The sequence below is a fragment of the Prunus avium genome, chromosome 4 (genome assembly GCF_965620075.1).
Source record: "Prunus avium chromosome 4, drPruAviu1.hap1.1, whole genome shotgun sequence".
Classification (NCBI taxonomy): Eukaryota; Viridiplantae; Streptophyta; class Magnoliopsida; order Rosales; family Rosaceae; genus Prunus; species Prunus avium.
In genome coordinates, this window is record NC_142287.1 from 2266696 (window position 1) to 2286667 (window position 19972).

Here is a 19972-nt window from a genome sequence, read left to right on the forward strand (position 1 = left end):
ATGGCAGATCGTTCCTAATTGGAGTGGTTGGTGTATTCCATACTTCTAGCGATTGGATTTCACTCAAAACTCACCAAATGACTCCTTCCACCATATTATGATGTTGCCCAAGTTTTGGGCTCGATCCGAAATCAATACGTGTTCCAAATTGGACAATTCAAGTTCAACGGCAGTTCGTTCCTAATTGGAGTGGTTGGTGTATTCCATACTTCTAGCGATTGGATTTCACTCAAAACTCACCAAATGACTCCTCCCACCATATTATGATGTTGCCCAAGTTTTGGGATCGATCCGAAATCAATAGGTGTTCCAAATATGACAATTCAAGTTCAACGGCACTTCGTTCCTAAATGGAGTGGTTGGCTATTCCACACTTCTAGCGATTGGATTTCACTCAAAACTCACCAAATGACTCCTCCCACCCTATTATGATGTTGCCCAGGTTTTGGGCTCGATCCGAAATCAATAGGTGTGAGAAATTGGACAATTCAAGTTCAACGGCAGTTCGTTCCTAATTGGAGTGGTTAGTGTATTCCACACTTCTAGAGATTGGATTTCACTCAAAACTCACCAAATGACTCCTCCCACCATATTATGATGTTGCCCAAGTTTTGGGCTCGATCCGAAATCAATAGGTGTGAGAAATTGGACAATTGAAGTTCAACAGCAGTTCGTTCCTAATTGGAGTGGTTGGTGTATTCCATACTTCTAGCGATTGGATTTCACTCAAAACTCACCAAATGACTCCTCCCATCATATTATGATGTTGCCCAAGTTTTGGGCTCGATCCGAAATCAATAGGTGTGAGAAATTGGACAATTCAAGTTCAACGGCAGTTCGTTCCTAATTGGAGTGGTTAGTGTATTCCACACTTCTAGAGATTGGATTTCACTCAAAACTCACCAAATGACTCCTCCCACCATATTATGATGTTGCCCAAGTTTTGGGCTCGATCCGAAATCAATAGGTGTGAGAAATTGGACAATTGAAGTTCAACAGCAGTTCGTTCCTAATTGGAGTGGTTGGTGTATTCCATACTTCTAGCGATTGGATTTCACTCAAAACTCACCAAATGACTCCTCCCATCATATTATGATGTTGCCCAAGTTTTGGGATCGATCCGAAATCAATAGGTGTGAGAAATTGGACAATTCAAGTTCAACAGCAGTTCGTTCCTAATTGGAGTGGTTGGTGTATTCCATACTTCTAGCGATTGGATTTCATTAAAAACTCACCAAATGACTCCTCCAATCATCTTATGATGTTGCCCAAGTTTTGGGATCGATCTGAAATCAGTAGGTGTTCCAAATTGGACAATTCAAGTTCAACGGCAGTTCGTTCCTAATTGGAGTGGTTGGTGTATTCCATACTTCTAGCGATTGGATTTCACTCAAAACTCACCAAATGACTCCTCCCACCATATTATGATGTTGCCCAAGTTTTGGGCTCGATCCGAAATCAATAGGTGTGAGAAATTGGACAATTCAAGTTCAACGGCAGTTCGTTCCTAATTGGAGTGGTTGGGGTATTCCCTATTTCTAGCGATTGGATTTCACTCAAAACTCATCAAATGACTCCTCCCACCATATTATGATGTTGCCCAAGTTTGGGGCTCGATCCGAAATCAATAGGTGTGAGAAATTGGACAATTCAAGTTCAACGGCAGTTCGTTCCTAATTGGAGTGGTTGGTGTATTCCATACTTCTAGCGATTGGATTTAACTCAAAACTGACCAAATGAATCCTCCCACCATATTATGATGTTGCCCAAGTTTTGGGCTCGATCCGAAATCAATAGGTGTTCCAAATTGGACAATTCAAGTTCAACGGCAGTTCGTTCCTAATGGGAGTGGTTGGTGTATTCCATACTTCTAGCGATTGGATTTCACTCAAAACTCACCAAATGACTCCTCCCACCATATTATGATGTTGCCCAAGTTTTGGGCTCGATCCGAATTCAATTGGTGTTCCAAATTGGACAATTCAAGTTCAACGGCAATTCGTTCCTAATTGGAGTGGTTGGTGTATTCCATACTTTTAGCGATTGGATTTCACTCAAAACTCACCAAATGACTCCTCCCGCCATATTATGATGTTGCCCGAGTTTTGGGCTCGATCCGAAATCAATAGGTGTGAGAAAGTGGAGAATTCAAGTTCAACGGCAGTTCGTTCCTAATTGGAGTGGTTGGTGTATTCCACACTTCTAGCGATTGGATTTCACTCAAAACTCACCAAATGACTCCTCCCACCATATTATGATGTTGCCCAAGTTTTGGGCTCGTTCCGAAATCAATAGGTGTTCCAAATTGGACAATTGAAGTTCAACGGCAGTTCGTTCCTAATTGGAGTGGTTGGTGTATTCCATACTTCTAGCGATTGGATTTCACTTAAAACTCACCAAATGACTCCTCCCACCATATTATGATGTTGCCCAAGTTTTCGTCTCGATCCGAAATCAGTAGGTGTTCCAAATTGGACAATTCAAGTTCAACGACAGTTCGTTCCTAATTGGAGTGGTTGGTGTATTCCATAATTCTAGGGATTGGATTTCACTCAAAACTCACCAAACGACTCCTCCCACCATATTATGATGTTGCCCAAGTTTTGGGCTCGATCCGAAATCAATAGGTGTGAGAAATTGGACAATTCAAGTTCCACGGCAGTTCGTTCCTAATTGGAGTGGTTGGTGTATTCCATACTTCTAGCGATTGGATTTCACTCAAAACTCACCAAATGACTCCTCCCACCATATTATGATGTTGCCCAAGTTTTGGGCTCGATCCGAAATCAATAGGTGTGAGAAATTGGACAATTCAAGTTCAACGGCAGTTTGTTCCGAATTGGAGTGGTCGGTGTATTCCACACTTCTAGCGATTGGATTTCACTCAAAACTCACCAAATGACTCCTCCCACCATATTATGATGTTGCCCAAGTTTTGGGCTCGATCCGAAATCAATAGGTATGAGAAATTGGACAATTCAAGTTCAACGGCAGTTCGTTCCTAATTGGAGTGGTTGGTGTATTCCATACTTCTAGCGATTGGATTTCACTCAAAACTCAATAAATGACTCCTCCCACCATATTATGATGTTGCCCAAGTTTTGGTCTCGATCCGAAATCAATAGGTGTTTCAAATTGGACAATTCAAGTTCAACGGCAGTTCGTTCCTAATTGGAGTGGTTGGTGTATTCCATACTTCTAGCGATTGGATTTCACTGAAAACTCACCAATGACTCCTCCCACCATATTGTGATGTTGCCCAAGTTTTGGGGTCAATCCGAAATCAATAGGTGTTCCAAATTGGACAATTCAAGTTCAACGGCAGTTCGTTCCTAATTGGAGTGGTTGGTGTATTCCATACTTCTAGCAATTGGATTTCACTCAAAACTCACCAAATGACTCCTCCCAACATATTATGATGTTGCCCAAGTTTTGGGCTCGATCCGAAATCAATAGGTGTTCCAAATTGGACAATTCAAGTTCAACGGCAGTTCGTTCCTAATTGGAGTGGTTGGTGTATTCCATACTTCTAGCGATTGGATTTCACTCAAAACTCACTAAATGACTCCTCCCACCATATTATGATGTTGCCCAAGTTTTGGGCTCGATCCGAAATGAATAGGTGTTCCAAATTGGACAATTCAAGTTCAACGGCAGTTCGTTCCTAATTGGAGTGGTTGGTGTATTCCATACTTCTAGCAATTGGATTTCACTCAAAACTCACCAAATGACTCCTCCCAACATATTATGATGTTGCCCAAGTTTTGGGCTCGATCCGAAATCAATAGGTGTTCCAAATTGGACAATTCAAGTTCAACGGCAGTTCGTTCCTAATTGGAGTGGTTGGTGTATTCCATACTTCTAGCGATTGGATTTCACTCAAAACTCACTAAATGACTCCTCCCACCATATTATGATGTTACCCAAGTTTTGGTCTCAATCCGAAATCAATAGGTGTTTCAAATTGGACAATTCAAGTTCAACGGCATTTCGTACCTGTTGAGGCCCAAAATGTTACGAGAAGCCGAAAGGTGTCTTAAGCCCAATATAACATACAATAATTGCTTCATGCTAACCCAAATTGTATTTTGGGAATTAATTCATTAATTAAATATACAAATAATGTACATGCCATGCCAAGCAAATAATACATTTTCTTATGCTAAACCACCCGACAAGCTTAAGTTGGCCCAAGCCACATATATGCATGGGGCTTGCTGAGCGGGTTGTGGTGTGGATGGTTACAAGGATCCATGAGGCCCATTAAAGGTTCAAAAGAATGGAGATTTTGGGCTGCTTGGGAGCCCCAAAATCCAAGCCCATGTTCTTGAGCCCGTTGAATGGGTAAGCAGAGAGAACACAGCCAACCTTCCAGCATTAAAGCCAAAGCTATCACGCGTTTTCCTCGAGCACTTAACCTACCAGCATTAAAGCCCATCTCTCACCGTCTCAACAATCCCTATTAAAAGCCTTAGACCAACGGCTGCTCCTCCAACGCCTATAAAAGGAGGCCTTAACCAAGAAATCAGGGGGGCCGGCATGAGCAAGCATATTCTCATTGCTGCCGGAAAGCACCTAGCCTTAGCCATTCCAAACCCAGAAACAAGCCTTACCATGCTTCAACAGCATTCAAGTATCAAAATCCTTAAACACACAACCGGGGGGACACCCAAAAACACCCAAGCTTTAGCCATTCCAAACCCAGAAACAACAACCGTTCTTGCTGTCATACCCTTGCTGCGTGCTCACCCCAAAACACCCCAAGCTTCAGCCATTCCAAACCCAGATACAAGCCCTAGCTATCCCAAGCTTAGACATACCAAACCAAGCAGAGGCAAGCTTATCCTCCACTTTCCAGAAAACCCATTGCTGTAAACACACAAAGCCCAAGCCTTCCTCCATCATACTTATCTTCTTTTATAAACCACTCCAAGCTATAAACATCCTCCAAAAACTATCTCAAGCCATCCCAAAACCAACCAACATAGAACAAGCCATAGTCTCACCGCTGGAAAACACTCAAGCTTAACCCAGAAACTATCATCTTCTTCTGCCGGCAACCAGAAACCATTTCAAGCCCTAAAATGTCTTTTATCCAGCATCCCATTTCAACTCAAGCAAACGCTCTCTCTTGCTAAACTCATGGAGACTTAGCTCCCACACCGCAAGCCTCTCATGCCAAGCTCTTCCATTTTAATTCATCGAAACGTGCTCTCATGCCAAGCTTGTATATTCTTTGTACAACATGAACTCTTTCCGGAGCCATCTCACACCATTCCATCAGCTGCCGTATGTTTTCCACCAGCTGCTGTATGCCATCCCAGCTGCCATGAACTCCGTCTTCCTCGAACATCTCCTCCAGCACTACCCCACTACCTGCAACACATACTCCACCTCAAGAAAGGCACTTCCAATACAACAAAATCGAGCAAAATCATTCCAGAACCTGTTATACATCTCAACCTGCAAGGAGCCACTGAAGATGACCAAAATATTCCCTAAGAATCAACATTCTTTCGGGATATTTTAGGACCTAGTCCTCGAACCCAAGAAAAGGGGCACTGTCACTCTTTCTTTACAGCAGCCCAAGTCCACCTAGAGCTGTTGCAACAAAAAGACCCCCACAGTACCTAATTGGAGTGGTTGGTGTATTCCATACTTCTAGCGATTGGATTTCACTCAAAACTCACCAAATGACTCCTCCCACCATATTATGATGTTGCCCAAGTTTTGGGCTCGATCCGAAATCAATAGGTGTGAGAAATTGGACAATTCAAGTTCAACGGCAGTTCGTTCCTAATTGGAGTGGTTGGTGTATTCCATACTTCTAGTGATTGGATTTCACTCAAAACTCACCAAATGACTGCTCCCAACATATTATGATGTTGCCCAAGTTTTGGGCTCGATCCGAAATGAATAGGTGTTCCAAATTGGACAATTCAAGTTCAACGGCAGTTCGTTCCTAATTGTAGTGGTTGGTGTATTCCATACTTCTAGCGATTGGATTTCACTCAAAACTCCCCAAATCACTCCTCCCACCATATTATGATGTTGCCCAAGTTTTGGGCTCGATCCGAAATCAATAGGTGTGAGAAATTGGACAGTTCAAGTTCAATGGCAGTTCGTTCCTAATTGGAGTGGTTGGTGTATTCCATACTTCTAGCGATTGGATTTCACTCAAAACTCACCAAATGACTCCTCCCACCATATTATGATGTTGCCCAAGTTTTGGGCTCGATCCGAAATCAATAGGTGTTCCAAATTGGACAATTCAAGTTCAACGGCAGTTCGTTCCTAATTGGAGTGGTTGGGGTATTCCATACTTCTAGCGATTGGATTTCACTCAAAACTCACCAAATGACTCCTCCCACCATATTATGATGTTGCCCAAGTTTTGGGCTCGATCCGAAATCAATCGGTGTGAGAAATTGGACAATTCAAGTTCAACGGCTGTTCGTTCCTAATTGGAGTGGTTGGTGTATTGCATACTTGTAGCCATTGGATTTCACTCAAAACTCACCAAATGACTCCTCCCACCATGTTATGATGTTGCCCAAGTTTTGGGCTCGATCCGAAATCAATAGGTGTTCCAAATTGGACAATTCAAGTTCAACGGCAGTTCGTTCCTAATTGGAGTGGTTGGTGTATTCCATACTTCTAGCGTTTGGATTTCACTCAAAACTCACCAAATGACTCCTCCCACCATATTATGATGTTGCCCAAGTTTTGGGCTCGGTCCGAAATCAATAGGTGTGAGAAATTGGACAATTCAAGTTCAACGGCAGTTCGTGTTGTTAAAAATATGTTAACTCGCAATTGTACCGGGCAATTAGTAGTCTAGCAAGACAAGTACGAGGTCGTACCCACGAAGACTGAGAAGTTCAAATTAGTTATGTATTTTAGATTACCGAATTCAATAGGTGTGAGAAATTGGACAATTCAAGTTCAACGGCAGTTCGTTCCTAATTGGAGTGGTTGGTGTATTCCATACTTCTAGCGATTGGATTTCACTCAAAACTCACCAAATGACTCCTCCCACCTTATTATGATGTTGCCCAAGTTTTGGGTTCGATCCGAAATCAATAGGTGTGAGAAATTGGACAATTCAAGTTCAACGGCAGTTCGTTCCTAATTGGAGTGGTTGGGGTATTCCATACTTCTAGCGATTGGATTTCACTCAAAACTCACCAACTGGCACCTCCCACCATATTATGATGTTGCCCAAGTTTTGGGCTCGATCCGAAATCAATAGGTGTGAGAAATTGGACAATTCAAGTTCAACGGCAGTTCGTTTCTAATTGGAGTAGTTGGTGTATTCCATACTTCTAGCGATTGGATTTCACTCAAAACTCACCAAATGTCTCCTCCCAAACTATTTTGATGTTGCCCAAGTTTTGGGCTCGATTCGAAATCAATTGGTGTGAGAAATTGGACAATTCAAGTTCAATGGCAGTTCGTTCCTAATTGGAGTGGTTGGTGTATTCCATACTTCTAGCGATTGGATTTCACTCAAAACTCACCAAATGACTCCTCCCACCATATTATGATGTTGCCCAAGTTTTGGGCTCGATCCGAAATCAATAGGTGTGAGAAATTGAACAATTCAAGTTCAACGGCAGTTCGTTCCTAATTGGAGTAGTTGGTGTATTCCATACTTCTAGCGATTGGATTTCACTCAAAACTCACCAAATGACTCCTCCCACCATATTATGTTGTTGCCCAAGTTTTGGGCTCGATCCGAAATCAATTGGTGTGAGAAATTGGACAATTCAAGTTCAATGGCAGTTCGTTCCTAATTGGAGTGGTTGGTGTATTCCATACTTGTAGCGATTGGATTTCACTCAAAACTCCCCAAATGACTCCTCCCACCATATTATGATGTTCCCCAAGTTTTGGGCTCGATCCGAAATCAATAGGTGTGAGAAATTGGACAATTCAAGTTCAACGGCAGTTCGTTCCTAATTGGAGTGGTTGGTGTATTCTATACTTCTAGCGATTGGATTTCACTCAAAACTCACCAAATGACTCCTCCCACCATATTATGATGTTGCCCAAGTTTTGGGCTCGATCCGAAATCAATAGGTGTGAGAAATTGAACAATTCAAGTTCAACGGCAGTTCGTTCCTAATTGGAGTGGTTGGTGTATTCCATACTTCTGTTGATTGGATTTCACTCAAAACTCACCAAATGACTGCTCCCAACATATTATGATGTTGCCCAAGTTTTGGGCTCGATCCGAAATGAATAGGTGTTCCAAATTGGACAATTCAAGTTCAACGGCAGTTCGTTCCTAATTGTAGTGGTTGGTGTATTCCATACTTCTAGCGATTGGATTTCACTCAAAACTCCCCAAATCACTCCTCCCACCATATTATGATGTTGCCCAAGTTTTGGGCTCGATCCGAAATCAATAGGTGTGAGAAATTGGACAGTTCAAGTTCCATGGCAGTTCGTTCCTAATTGGAGTGGTTGGTGTATTCCATACTTCTAGCGATTGGATTTCACTCAAAACACACCAAATGACTCCTCCCACCATATTATGATGTTGCCCAAGTTTTGGGCTCGATCCGAAATCAATAGGTGTTCCAAATTGGACAATTCAAGTTCAACGGCAGTTCGTTCCTAATTGGAGTGGTTGGGGTATTCCATACTTCTAGCGATTGGATTTCACTCAAAACTCACCAAATGACTCCTCCCACCATATTATGATGTTGCCCAAGTTTTGGGCTCGATCCGAAATCAATCGGTGTGAGAAATTGGACAATTCAAGTTCAACGGCTGTTCGTTCCTAATTGGAGTGGTTGGTGTATTGCATACTTGTAGCCATTGGATTTCACTCAAAACTCACCAAATGACTCCTCCCACCATGTTATGATGTTGCCCAAGTTTTGGGCTCGATCCGAAATCAATAGGTGTTCCAAATTGGACAATTCAAGTTCAACGGCAGTTCGTTCCTAATTGGAGTGGTTGGTGTATTCCATACTTCTAGCGTTTGGATTTCACTCAAAACTCACCAAATGACTCCTCCCACCATATTATGATGTTGCCCAAGTTTTGGGCTCGGTCCGAAATCAATAGGTGTGAGAAATTGGACAATTCAAGTTCAACGGCAGTTCGTGTTGTTAAAAATATGTTAACTCGCAATTGTACCGGGCAATTAGTATTCTAGCAAGACAAGTACGAGGTCGTACCCACGAAGACTGAGAAGTTCAAATTAGTTATGTATTTTAGATTACCGAATTCAATAGGTGTGAGAAATTGGACAATTCAAGTTCAACGGCAGTTCGTTCCTAATTGGAGTGGTTGGTGTATTCCATACTTCTAGCGATTGGATTTCACTCAAAACTCACCAAATGACTCCGCCCACCATATTATGATGTTGCCCAAGTTTTGGGTTCGATCCGAAATCAATAGGTGTGAGAAATTGGACAATTCAAGTTCAACGGCAGTTCGTTCCTAATTGGAGTGGTTGGGGTATTCCATACTTCTAGCGATTGGATTTCACTCAAAACTCACCAACTGGCACCTCCCACCATATTATGATGTTGCCCAAGTTTTGGGCTCGATCCGAAATCAAGAGGAGTGAGAAATTGGACAATTCAAGTTCAACGGCAGTTCGTTTCTAATTGGAGTAGTTGGTGTATTCCATACTTCTAGCGATTGGATTTCACTCAAAACTCACCAAATGTCTCCTCCCAAACTATTTTGATGTTGCCCAAGTTTTGGGCTCGATCCGAAATCAATTGGTGTGAGAAATTGGACAATTCAAGTTCAATGACAGTTCGTTCCTAATTGGAGTGGTTGGTGTATTCCATACTTCTAGCGATTGGATTTCACTCAAAACTCACCAAACGACTCCTCCCACCATATTATGATGTTGCCCAAGTTTTGGGCTCGATCCGAAATCAATAGGTGTGAGAAATTGAACAATTCAAGTTCAACGGCAGTTCGTTCCTAATTGGAGTAGTTGGTGTATTCCATACTTCTAGCGATTGGATTTCACTCAAAACTCACCAAATGACTCCTCCCACCATATTATGTTGTTGCCCAAGTTTTGGGCTCGATCCGAAATCAATTGGTGTGAGAAATTGGACAATTCAAGTTCAATGGCAGTTCGTTCCTAATTGGAGTGGTTGGTGTATTCCATACTTGTAGCGATTGGATTTCACTCAAAACTCACCAAATGACTCCTCCCACCATATTATGATGTTCCCCAAGTTTTGGGCTCGATCCGAAATCAATAGGTGTGAGAAATTGGACAATTCAAGTTCAACGGCAGTTCGTTCCTAATTGGAGTGGTTGGTGTATTCTATACTTCTAGCGATTGGATTTCACTCAAAACTCACCAAATGACTCCTCCCACCATATTATGATGTTGCCCAAGTTTTGGGCTCGATCCGAAATCAATAGGTGTGAGAAATTGAACAATTCAAGTTCAACGGCAGTTCGTTCCTAATTGGAGTAGTTGGTGTATTCCATACTTCTAGCGATTGGATTTCACTCAAAACTCACCAAATGACTCCTCCCACCATATTATGTTGTTGCCCAAGTTTTGGGCTCGATCCGAAATCAATTGGTGTGAGAAATTGGACAATTCAAGTTCAATGGCAGTTCGTTCCTAATTGGAGTGGTTGGTGTATTCCATACTTGTAGCGATTGGATTTCACTCAAAACTCACCAAATGACTCCTCCCACCATATTATGATGTTCCCCAAGTTTTGGGCTCGATCCGAAATCAATAGGTGTGAGAAATTGGACAATTCATGTTCAACGGCAGTTCGTTCCTAATTGGAGTGGTTGGTGTATTCCATACTTCTAGCGATTGGATTTCACTCAAAACTCACCAACTGACTTCTCCCACCATATTATGATGTTGCCCAAGTTTCGGGCTCGATCCGAAATCAATAGGTGTGAGAAATTGGACAATTCAAGTTCAATGGCAGTTCGTTCCTAATTGGAGTGGTTGGTGTATTCCATACTTCTAGCGATTGGATTTCACTCAAAACTCACCAAATGACTCCTCCCACCATATTATGATGTTGCCCAAGTTTTGGGCTCGATACCAAATCAATAGGTGTGAGAAATTGAACAATTCAAGTTCCACGGCAGTTCGTTCCTAATTGGAGTAGTTGGTGTATTCCATACTTCTAGCGATTGGATTTCACTCAAAACTCACCAAATGACTCCTCCCACCATATTATGATGTTGCCCAAGTTTTGGGCTCGATCCGAAATCAATAGGTGTGAGAAACTGGACAATTCAAGTTCAACGGCAGTTCGTTCCTAATTGGAGTGGTTGGCGTATTCAATACTTCTAGCGATTGGATTTCACTCAAAACTCACCAAATGACTCCTCCCACCATAAGTTGCCTAAGTTTGGGGCTCGATCCGAAATCAATAGGTGTGAGAAATTGGACAATTCAAGTTCAACGGCAGTTCGTTCATAATTGGAGTGGTTGGTGTATTCTATACTTCTAGCGATTGGATTTCACTCAAAACTCACCAAATGACTCCTCCCACCATATTATGATGTTGCCCAAGTTTTGGGCTCGTCCCAAAATCAATAGGTGTGAGAAATTGGACAATTCAAGTTCAACGGCAGTTCGTTCCTAATTGGAGTGGATGGTGTATTCCATACTTCTAGCGATTGGATTTCACTTAAAACTCACCAAATGACTCCTCCCACCATATTATGATGTTTCCCAAGTTTGGGGCTCGATCCGAAATCAATAGGTGTTCCAAATTGGACAATTCAAGTTCAACGGCAGTTCGTTCCTAATTGGAGTGGTTGGTGTATTCCATACTTCTAGCGATTGCATTTCACTCAAAACTCACCAAATGACTCCTCCCACCATATTATGATGTTGCCCAAGTTTGGGGCTCGATCCGAAATCAATTGGTGTGAGAAATTCGATAATTCCAGTTCAACGGCAGTTCGTTCCTAGTAGGAGTGGTTGGTGTGTTCTATACTTCTAGCGATTGGATTTCACTCAAAACTCACCAAATGACTCCTCCATCCATATTATGATGTTGCCCAAGTTTTGGGCTCGACCCGAAATCAATAGGTGTTAGAAATTGGACTATTCAAGTTCAACGGCAGTTCGTTCCTAATTGGAGTGGTTGGTGTATTCCATACTTCTAGCGATTGGATTTCACTCAAAACACACCGAATGACTCCTCCCACCATATTATGATGTTGCCCTAGTGTTGGCTCGATCCGAAATCAATAGGTGTTCCAAATTGCAAAATTCAAGTTCAACGGCAGTTCGTTCCTAATTGGAGTGGTTGGTGTATTCTATACTTCTAGCGATTGGATTTCACTCAAAACTCACCAAATTACTCCTCCCACCATATTATGATGTTGCCCAAGTTTGGGGCTCGATCCGAAATCAATAGGTGTGAGAAATTCGACAATTCCAGTTCAACGGCAGTTCGTTCCAAGTAGGAGTGGTTGGTGTGTTCTATACTTCTAGCGATTGGATTTCACTCAAAACTCACCAAATGACTCCTCCATCCATATTATGATGTTGCCCAAGTTTTGGGCTCGACCCGAAATCAATAGGTGTTAGAATTTGGACAATTCAAGTTCAACGGCAGTTCGTTCCTAATTGGAGTGGTTGGTGTATTCCATACTTCTAGCGATTGGATTTCACTCAAAACTCACCAAATGACTCCTCCCACCATATTATGATGTTGCACAAGTTTTGGGCTCGATCCGAAATCAATAGGTGTTCCAAATTGGACAATTCAAGTCCAACGGCAGTTCGTTCCTAATTGGAGTGGTTGGTGTATTCCATACTTCTAGCGATTGGATTTCACTCAAAACTAACCAAATGACTCCTCCCACCATATTATGATGTTGCCCAAGTTTGGGGCTCGATCCGAAATCAATAGGTGTGAGAAATTGGACAATTCAAGTTCAACGGCGGTTCATTCCTAATTGGAGTGGTTGGTGTATTCCATACTTCTAGCGATTGGATTTCACTCAAAACTCACCAAATGACTCCTCCCACCATATTATGATGTCGCCCAAGTTTTGAGCTCGATCCGAAATCAATAGGTGTTCCAAATTGGACAATTCAAGTTCAATGGCAGTTCGTTCCTAATTGGAGTGGTTGGTGTATTCCGTACTTCTAGCGATTGGATTTCACTCAAAACTCACCGAATGACTCCTCCCACCATATTATGATGTTGCCCAAGTTTTGGGCTCGATCCTAAATCAATAGGTGTTCCAAATTGGATAATTCAAGTTCAACGGCAGTTCATTCCTAATTGGAGTGGTTGTTGTATTCCATACTTCTAGCGATTGGATTTCACTCAAAACTCACCAAATGACTCCTCCCACCATATTATGATGTTGCCCAAGTTTGGGGCTCGATCCGAAATCAATAGGTGTGAGAAATTGGACAATTCAAGTTCAACGGCAGTTCATTCCTAATTGGAGTGGTTGCTGTATTCCGTACTTCTAGCGATTGGATTTCACTCAAAACTCACCAAATGACTCTTCCCACCATATTATGATGTTGCCCAAGTTTGGGGCTCGATCCGAAATCAATAGGTGTGAGAAATTGGACAATTCAAGTTCAACGGCAGTTCATTCCTAATTGGAGTGGTTGCTGTATTCCATACTTCTAGCGATTGGATTTCACTCAAAACTTACCAAATGACTCTTCCCACCATATTATGATGTTGCACAAGTTTTGGGCTCGATCCGAAATCAATAGGTGTGAGAAATTGGACAATTCAAGTTCAACGGCAGTTCGTTCCTAATTGGAGTGGTTCGTGTATTCCATACTTCTAGCTATTGGATTTGACTCAAAACTCACCAAATGACTCTTCCCACCATATTATGACGTTGCCCAAGTTTTGGGTTCGATCCGAACTCAATAGGTGTGAGAAATTGGACAATTCAAGTTCAACGGCAGTTCGTTCCTAATTGGAGTGGTTGGTGTATTCCATACTTCTAGCGATTGGATTTCACTCAAAACTCACCAAATGAATCCTCCCACCATATTATGATGTTGCCCAAGTTTCGGGCTCGATCCGAAATCAATAGGTGTTCCAAATTGGACAATTCAAGTTCAACGGCAGTTCGTTCCTAATTGGAGTGGTTGGTGTATTCCATACTTCTAGCGATTGGATTTCACTCAAAACTCACCAAATGTCTCCTCCCACCATATTATGATGTTGCCCAAGTTTGGGGCTCGATCCGAAATCAATAGGTGTGAGAAATTGGGCAATTCAAGTTCAACGGCAGTTCGTTCCTAATTGGAGTGGTTGGTGTATTCTATACTTCTAGCGCTTGGATTTCACTCAAAACTCACCAAATGACTCCTCCCACCATATTATGATGTTGCCCAAGTTTTGGGCTCGATCCGAAATGAATAGGTGTTCCAAATTGGACAATTCAAGTTCAACGGCAGTTCGTTCCTAATTGGAGTGGTTGGTGTATTCCGTACTTCTAGCGATTGGATTTCACTCAAAACTCACCAAATGACTCCTCCCACCATATTATGATGTTGCCCAAGTTTGGGGCTCGATCCGAAATCAATAGGTGTGAGAAATTGGACAATTCAAGTTCAACGGCGGTTCATTCCTAATTGGAGTGGTTGGTGTATTCCATACTTCTAGCGATCGGATTTCACTCAAAACTCACCAAATGACTCCTCCCACCATATTATGATGTTGCCCAAGTTTTGAGCTCGATCAGAAATCAATAGGTGTTCCAAATTGGACAATTCAAGTTCAACGGCAGTTCGTTCCTAATTGGAGTGGTTGGTGTATTCCATACTTCTAGCGATTGGATTTCACTCAAAACTCACCAAATGTCTCCTCCCACCATATTATGATGTTGCCCAAGTTTGGGGCTCGATCCGAAATCAATAGGTGTGAGAAATTGGGCAATTCAAGTTCAACGGCAGTTCGTTCCTAATTGGAGTGGTTGGTGTATTCTATACTTCTAGCGCTTGGATTTCACTCAAAACTCACCAAATGACTCCTCCCACCATATTATGATGTTGCCCAAGTTTTGGGCTCGATCCGAAATGAATAGGTGTTCCAAATTGGACAATTCAAGTTCAACGGCAGTTCGTTCCTAATTGGAGTGGTTGGTGTATTCCGTACTTCTAGCGATTGGATTTCACTCAAAACTCACCAAATGACTCCTCCCACCATATTATGATGTTGCCCAAGTTTGGGGCTCGATCCGAAATCAATAGGTGTGAGAAATTGGACAATTCAAGTTCAACGGCGGTTCATTCCTAATTGGAGTGGTTGGTGTATTCCATACTTCTAGCGATTGGATTTCACTCAAAACTCACCAAATGACTCCTCCCACCATATTATGATGTTGCCCAAGTTTTGAGCTCGATCAGAAATCAATAGGTGTGAGAAATTGGACAATTCAAGTTCAACGGCAGTTCGTTCCTAATTGGAGTGGTTGGTGTATTCCATACTTCTAGCAATTGGATTTCACTCAAAACTCACCAAATGACTCCTCCCACCATATTATGAAGTTACCCAAGTTTGGGCCTCGATCCGAAATCAATAGGTGTGAGAAATTGGACAATTCAATTTTAACGGCAGTTCGTTCCTAATTGGAGTGGTTGGGGTATTCCATACTTCTAGCGATTGGATTTCACTCAAAACTCACCAAATGACTCCTCCCACCATATTATGATGTTGCACAAGTTTTGGGCTCGATCCGAAATCAATAGGTGTGAGAAATTGGACAATTCAAGTTCAACGGCAGTTCGTTCCTAATTGGAGTGGTTCGTGTATTCCATACTTCTAGCTATTGGATTTCACTCAAAACTCACCGAATGACTCCTCCCACCATATTATGACGTTGCCCAAGTTTTGGGTTCGATCCGAACTCAATAGGTGTGAGAAATTGGACAATTCAAGTTCAACGGCAGTTCGTTCCTAATTGGAGTGGTTGGTGTATTCCATACTTCTAGCGATTGGATTTCACTCAAAACTCACCAAATGACTCCTCCCACCATATTATGATGTTGCCCAAGTTTTGGGCTCGATCCGAAATGAATAGGTGTTCCAAATTGGACAATTCAAGTTCAACGGCAGTTCGTTCCTAATTGGAGTGGTTGGGGTATTCCATACTTCTAGCGATTGGATTTCACTCAAAACTCACCAAATGACTCCTCCCACCATATTATGATGTTGCACAAGTTTTGGGCTCGATCCGAAATCAATAGGTGTGAGAAATTGGACAATTCAAGTTCAGCGGCAGTTCGTTCCTAATTGGAGTGGTTCGTGTATTCCATACTTCTAGCTATTGGATTTCACTCAAAACTCACCGAATGACTCCTCCCACCATATTATGACGTTGCCCAAGTTTTGGGTTCGATCCGAACTCAATAGGTGTGAGAAATTGGACAATTCAAGTTCAACGGCAGTTCGTTCCTAATTGGAGTGGTTGGTGTATTCCATACTTCTAGCGATTGGATTTCACTCAAAACTCACCAAATGACTCCTCCCACCATATTATGATGTTGCCCAAGTTTTGGGCTCGATCCGAAATGAATAGGTGTTCCAAATTGGACAATTCAAGTTCAACGGCAGTTCGTTCCTAATTGGAGTGGTTGGTGTATTCCATACTTCTAGCGATTGGATTTCACTCAAAACTCACCAAATGACTCCTCCCACCATATTATGATGTTGCCCAAGTTTTGGGCTCGATCCGAAATAAATAGGTGTTCCAAATTGGACAATTCAAGTTCAACGGCAGTTCGTTCCTAATTGGAGTGGTTGGTGTATTCCATACTTCTAGCGATTGGATTTCACTCAAAACTCACCAAGTGACTCCTCCCACCATATTATGATGTTGCCCAAGTTTTGGGCTCGATCTGAAATGAATAGGTGTTCCAAATTGGACAATTCAAGTTCAACGGCAGTTCGTTCCTAATTGGAGTGGTTGGTGTATTCCATACTTCTAGCGTTTGGATTTCACTCAAAACTCACCAAATGACTCCTCCCACCATATTATGATGTTGCCCAAGTTTTGAGCTCGATCCGAAATCAATAGGTGTGAGAAATTGGACAATTCAAGTTCAACGGCAGTTCGTTCCTAATTGGAGTGGTTGGTGTATTCCATACTTCTAGCAATTGGATTTCACTCAAAACTCACCAAATGACTCCTCCCACCATATTATGATGTTGCCCAAGTTTGGGGCTCGATCCGAAATCAACAGGTGTGAGAAATTGGACAATTCAAGTTCAACGGCAGTTCGTTCCTAATTGGAGTGGTTGGTGTATTCTATACTTCTAGCGATTGGATTTCACTCAAAACTCACCAAATGACTCCTCCCACCATATTATGATGTTGCCCAAGTTTTGGGCTCGATCCGAAATCAATAGGTGTTCCAAATTGGACAATTCAAGTTCAACGGCAGTTCGTTCCTAATTGGAGTGGTTGGTGTATTCCATACTTCTAGCGATTGCATTTCACTCAAAACTCACCAAATGACTCCTCCCACCATATTATGATGTTGCCCAAGTTTGGGGCTCGATCCGAAATCAATAGGTGTGAGAACTTGGACAATTCAAGTTCAACGGCGGTTCACTCCTAATTGGAGTGGTTGGTGTATTCCATACTTCTAGCAATTGGATTTCACTCAAAACTCACCAAATGACTCCTCCCACCATATTATGATGTTGCCCAAGTTTTGAGCTCGATCTGAAATCAATAGGTGTGAGAAATTGGACAATTCAAGTTCAACGGCAGTTCGTTCCTAATTGGAGTGGTTGGTGTATTCCATACTTCTAGCAATTGGATTTCACTCAAAACTCACCAAATGACTCCTCCCACCATACTATGAAGTTGCCCAAGTTTGGGGCTCGATCCGAAATCAATAGGTGTGAGAAATTGGACAATTCAATTTCAACGGCAGTTCGTTCCTAATTGGAGTGGTTGGGGTATTCCATACTTCTAGCGATTGGATTTCACTCAAAACTCACCAAATGACTCATCCCACCATATTATGATGTTGCACAAGTTTTGGGCTCGATCCGAAATCAATAGGTGTGAGAAATTGGACAATTCAAGTTCAACGGCAGTTCGTTCCTAATTGGAGTGGTTCGTGTATTCCATACTTCTAGCTATTGGATTTCACTCAAAACTCACCAAATGACTCCTCCCACCATATTATGATGTTGCCCAAGTTTTGGGTTCGATCCGAACTCAATAGGTGTGAGAAATTGGAAAATTCAAGTTCAACGGCAGTTCGTTCCTAATTGAAGCGGTTGGTGTATTCCATACTTCTAGCGATTGGATTTCACTCAAAACTCACCAAATGACTCCTCCCACCATATTATGATGTTGCCCAAGTTTTGGGCTCGATCCGAAATGAATAGGTGTTCCAAATTGGACAATTCAAGTTCAACGGCAGTTCGTTCCGAATTGGAGTGGTTGGTGTATTCCATACTTCTAGCGATTGGATTTCACTCAAAACTCACCAAGTGACTCCTCCCACCATATTATGATGTTGCCCAAGTTTGGGGCTCGATTCGAAATCAATAGGTCGGACAAATTGGACAATTGAAGTTCAACGGCAGTTCGTTCCTAATTAGAGTGGTTGGTGTATTCTATACTTCTAGCGATTGGATTTCACTCAAAACTCACCAAATGACTACTCCCACCATATTATGTTGTTGCCCAAGTTTGGGGCTCGATCCGAAATCAATAGGTGTGAGAAATTGGACAATTCCAGTTCAACGGCAGTTCTTTCCTAATAGGAGTGGTCGGTGTATTCTATACTTCTAGCGATTGGATTTCACTAAAAACTCACCGAATGACTCCTCCCACCATATTATGATGTTGCCCACGTTTTGGGCTCGACCCGAAATCAATAGGTGTGAGAAATTGGACAATTCAAGTTCAACGGCAATTCGTTCCTAATTGGAGTGGTTGGTGTATTCCATACTTCTAGCGATTGGATTTCACTCAAAACCCACCGAATGACTCCTCCCACCATATTATGATGTTGCCCTAGTTTTGGGCTCGATCCGAATTGAATAGGTGTGAGAAATTAGACAATTCAAGTTCAACGGCAGTTCGTTCCTAATTGGAGTGGTTGGGGTATTCAATACTTCTAGCGATTGGATTTCACCCAAAACTCACCAAATGACTCCTCCCACCATATGTTGCCTAAGTTTGGGGCTCGATCCGAAATCAATAGGTGTGAGAAATTGGACAATTCAAGTTCAACGGCAGTTCGTAAATAATTGGAGTGGTTGGTGTATTCTATACTTCTAGCTATTGGATTTCACTCAAAACTCACCAAATGACTCCTCCCACCATATTATGATGTTGCCCAAGTTTTGGGCTCGTCCCAAAATCAATAGGTGTGAGAAATTGGACGATTCAAGTTCAACGGCAGTTCGTTCCTAATTGGAGTGGATGGTGTATTCCATACTTCTAGCGATTGGATTTCACTTAAAACTCACCAAATGACTCCTCCCACCATATTATGATGTTTCCCAAGTTTGGGGCTCGATCCGAAATCAATAGGTGTGAGAAATTGGACAATTCAAGTTCAACGGCAGTTCGTTCCTAATTGGAGTGGTTGGTGTATTCTATACTTCTAGCGATTGGATTTCACTCAAAACTCACCAAATGACTCCTCCCACCATATTATGATGTTGCCCAAGTTTGGGGCTCGATCCGAAATCAATAGGTGTGAGAAATTCGACAATTCCAGTTCAACGGCAGTTCGTTCCTAGTAGGAGTGGTTGGTGTGTTCTATACTTCTAGCGATTGGATTTCACTCAAAACTCACCAAATGACTCCTCCATCCATATTATGATGTTGCCCAAGTTTTGGGCTCGACCCGAAATCAATAGGTGTTAGAAATTGGACAATTCAAGTTCAACGGCAGTTCGTTCCTAATTGGAGTGGTTGGTGTATTCCATACTTCTAGCGATTGGATTTCACTCAAAACACACCGAATGACTCC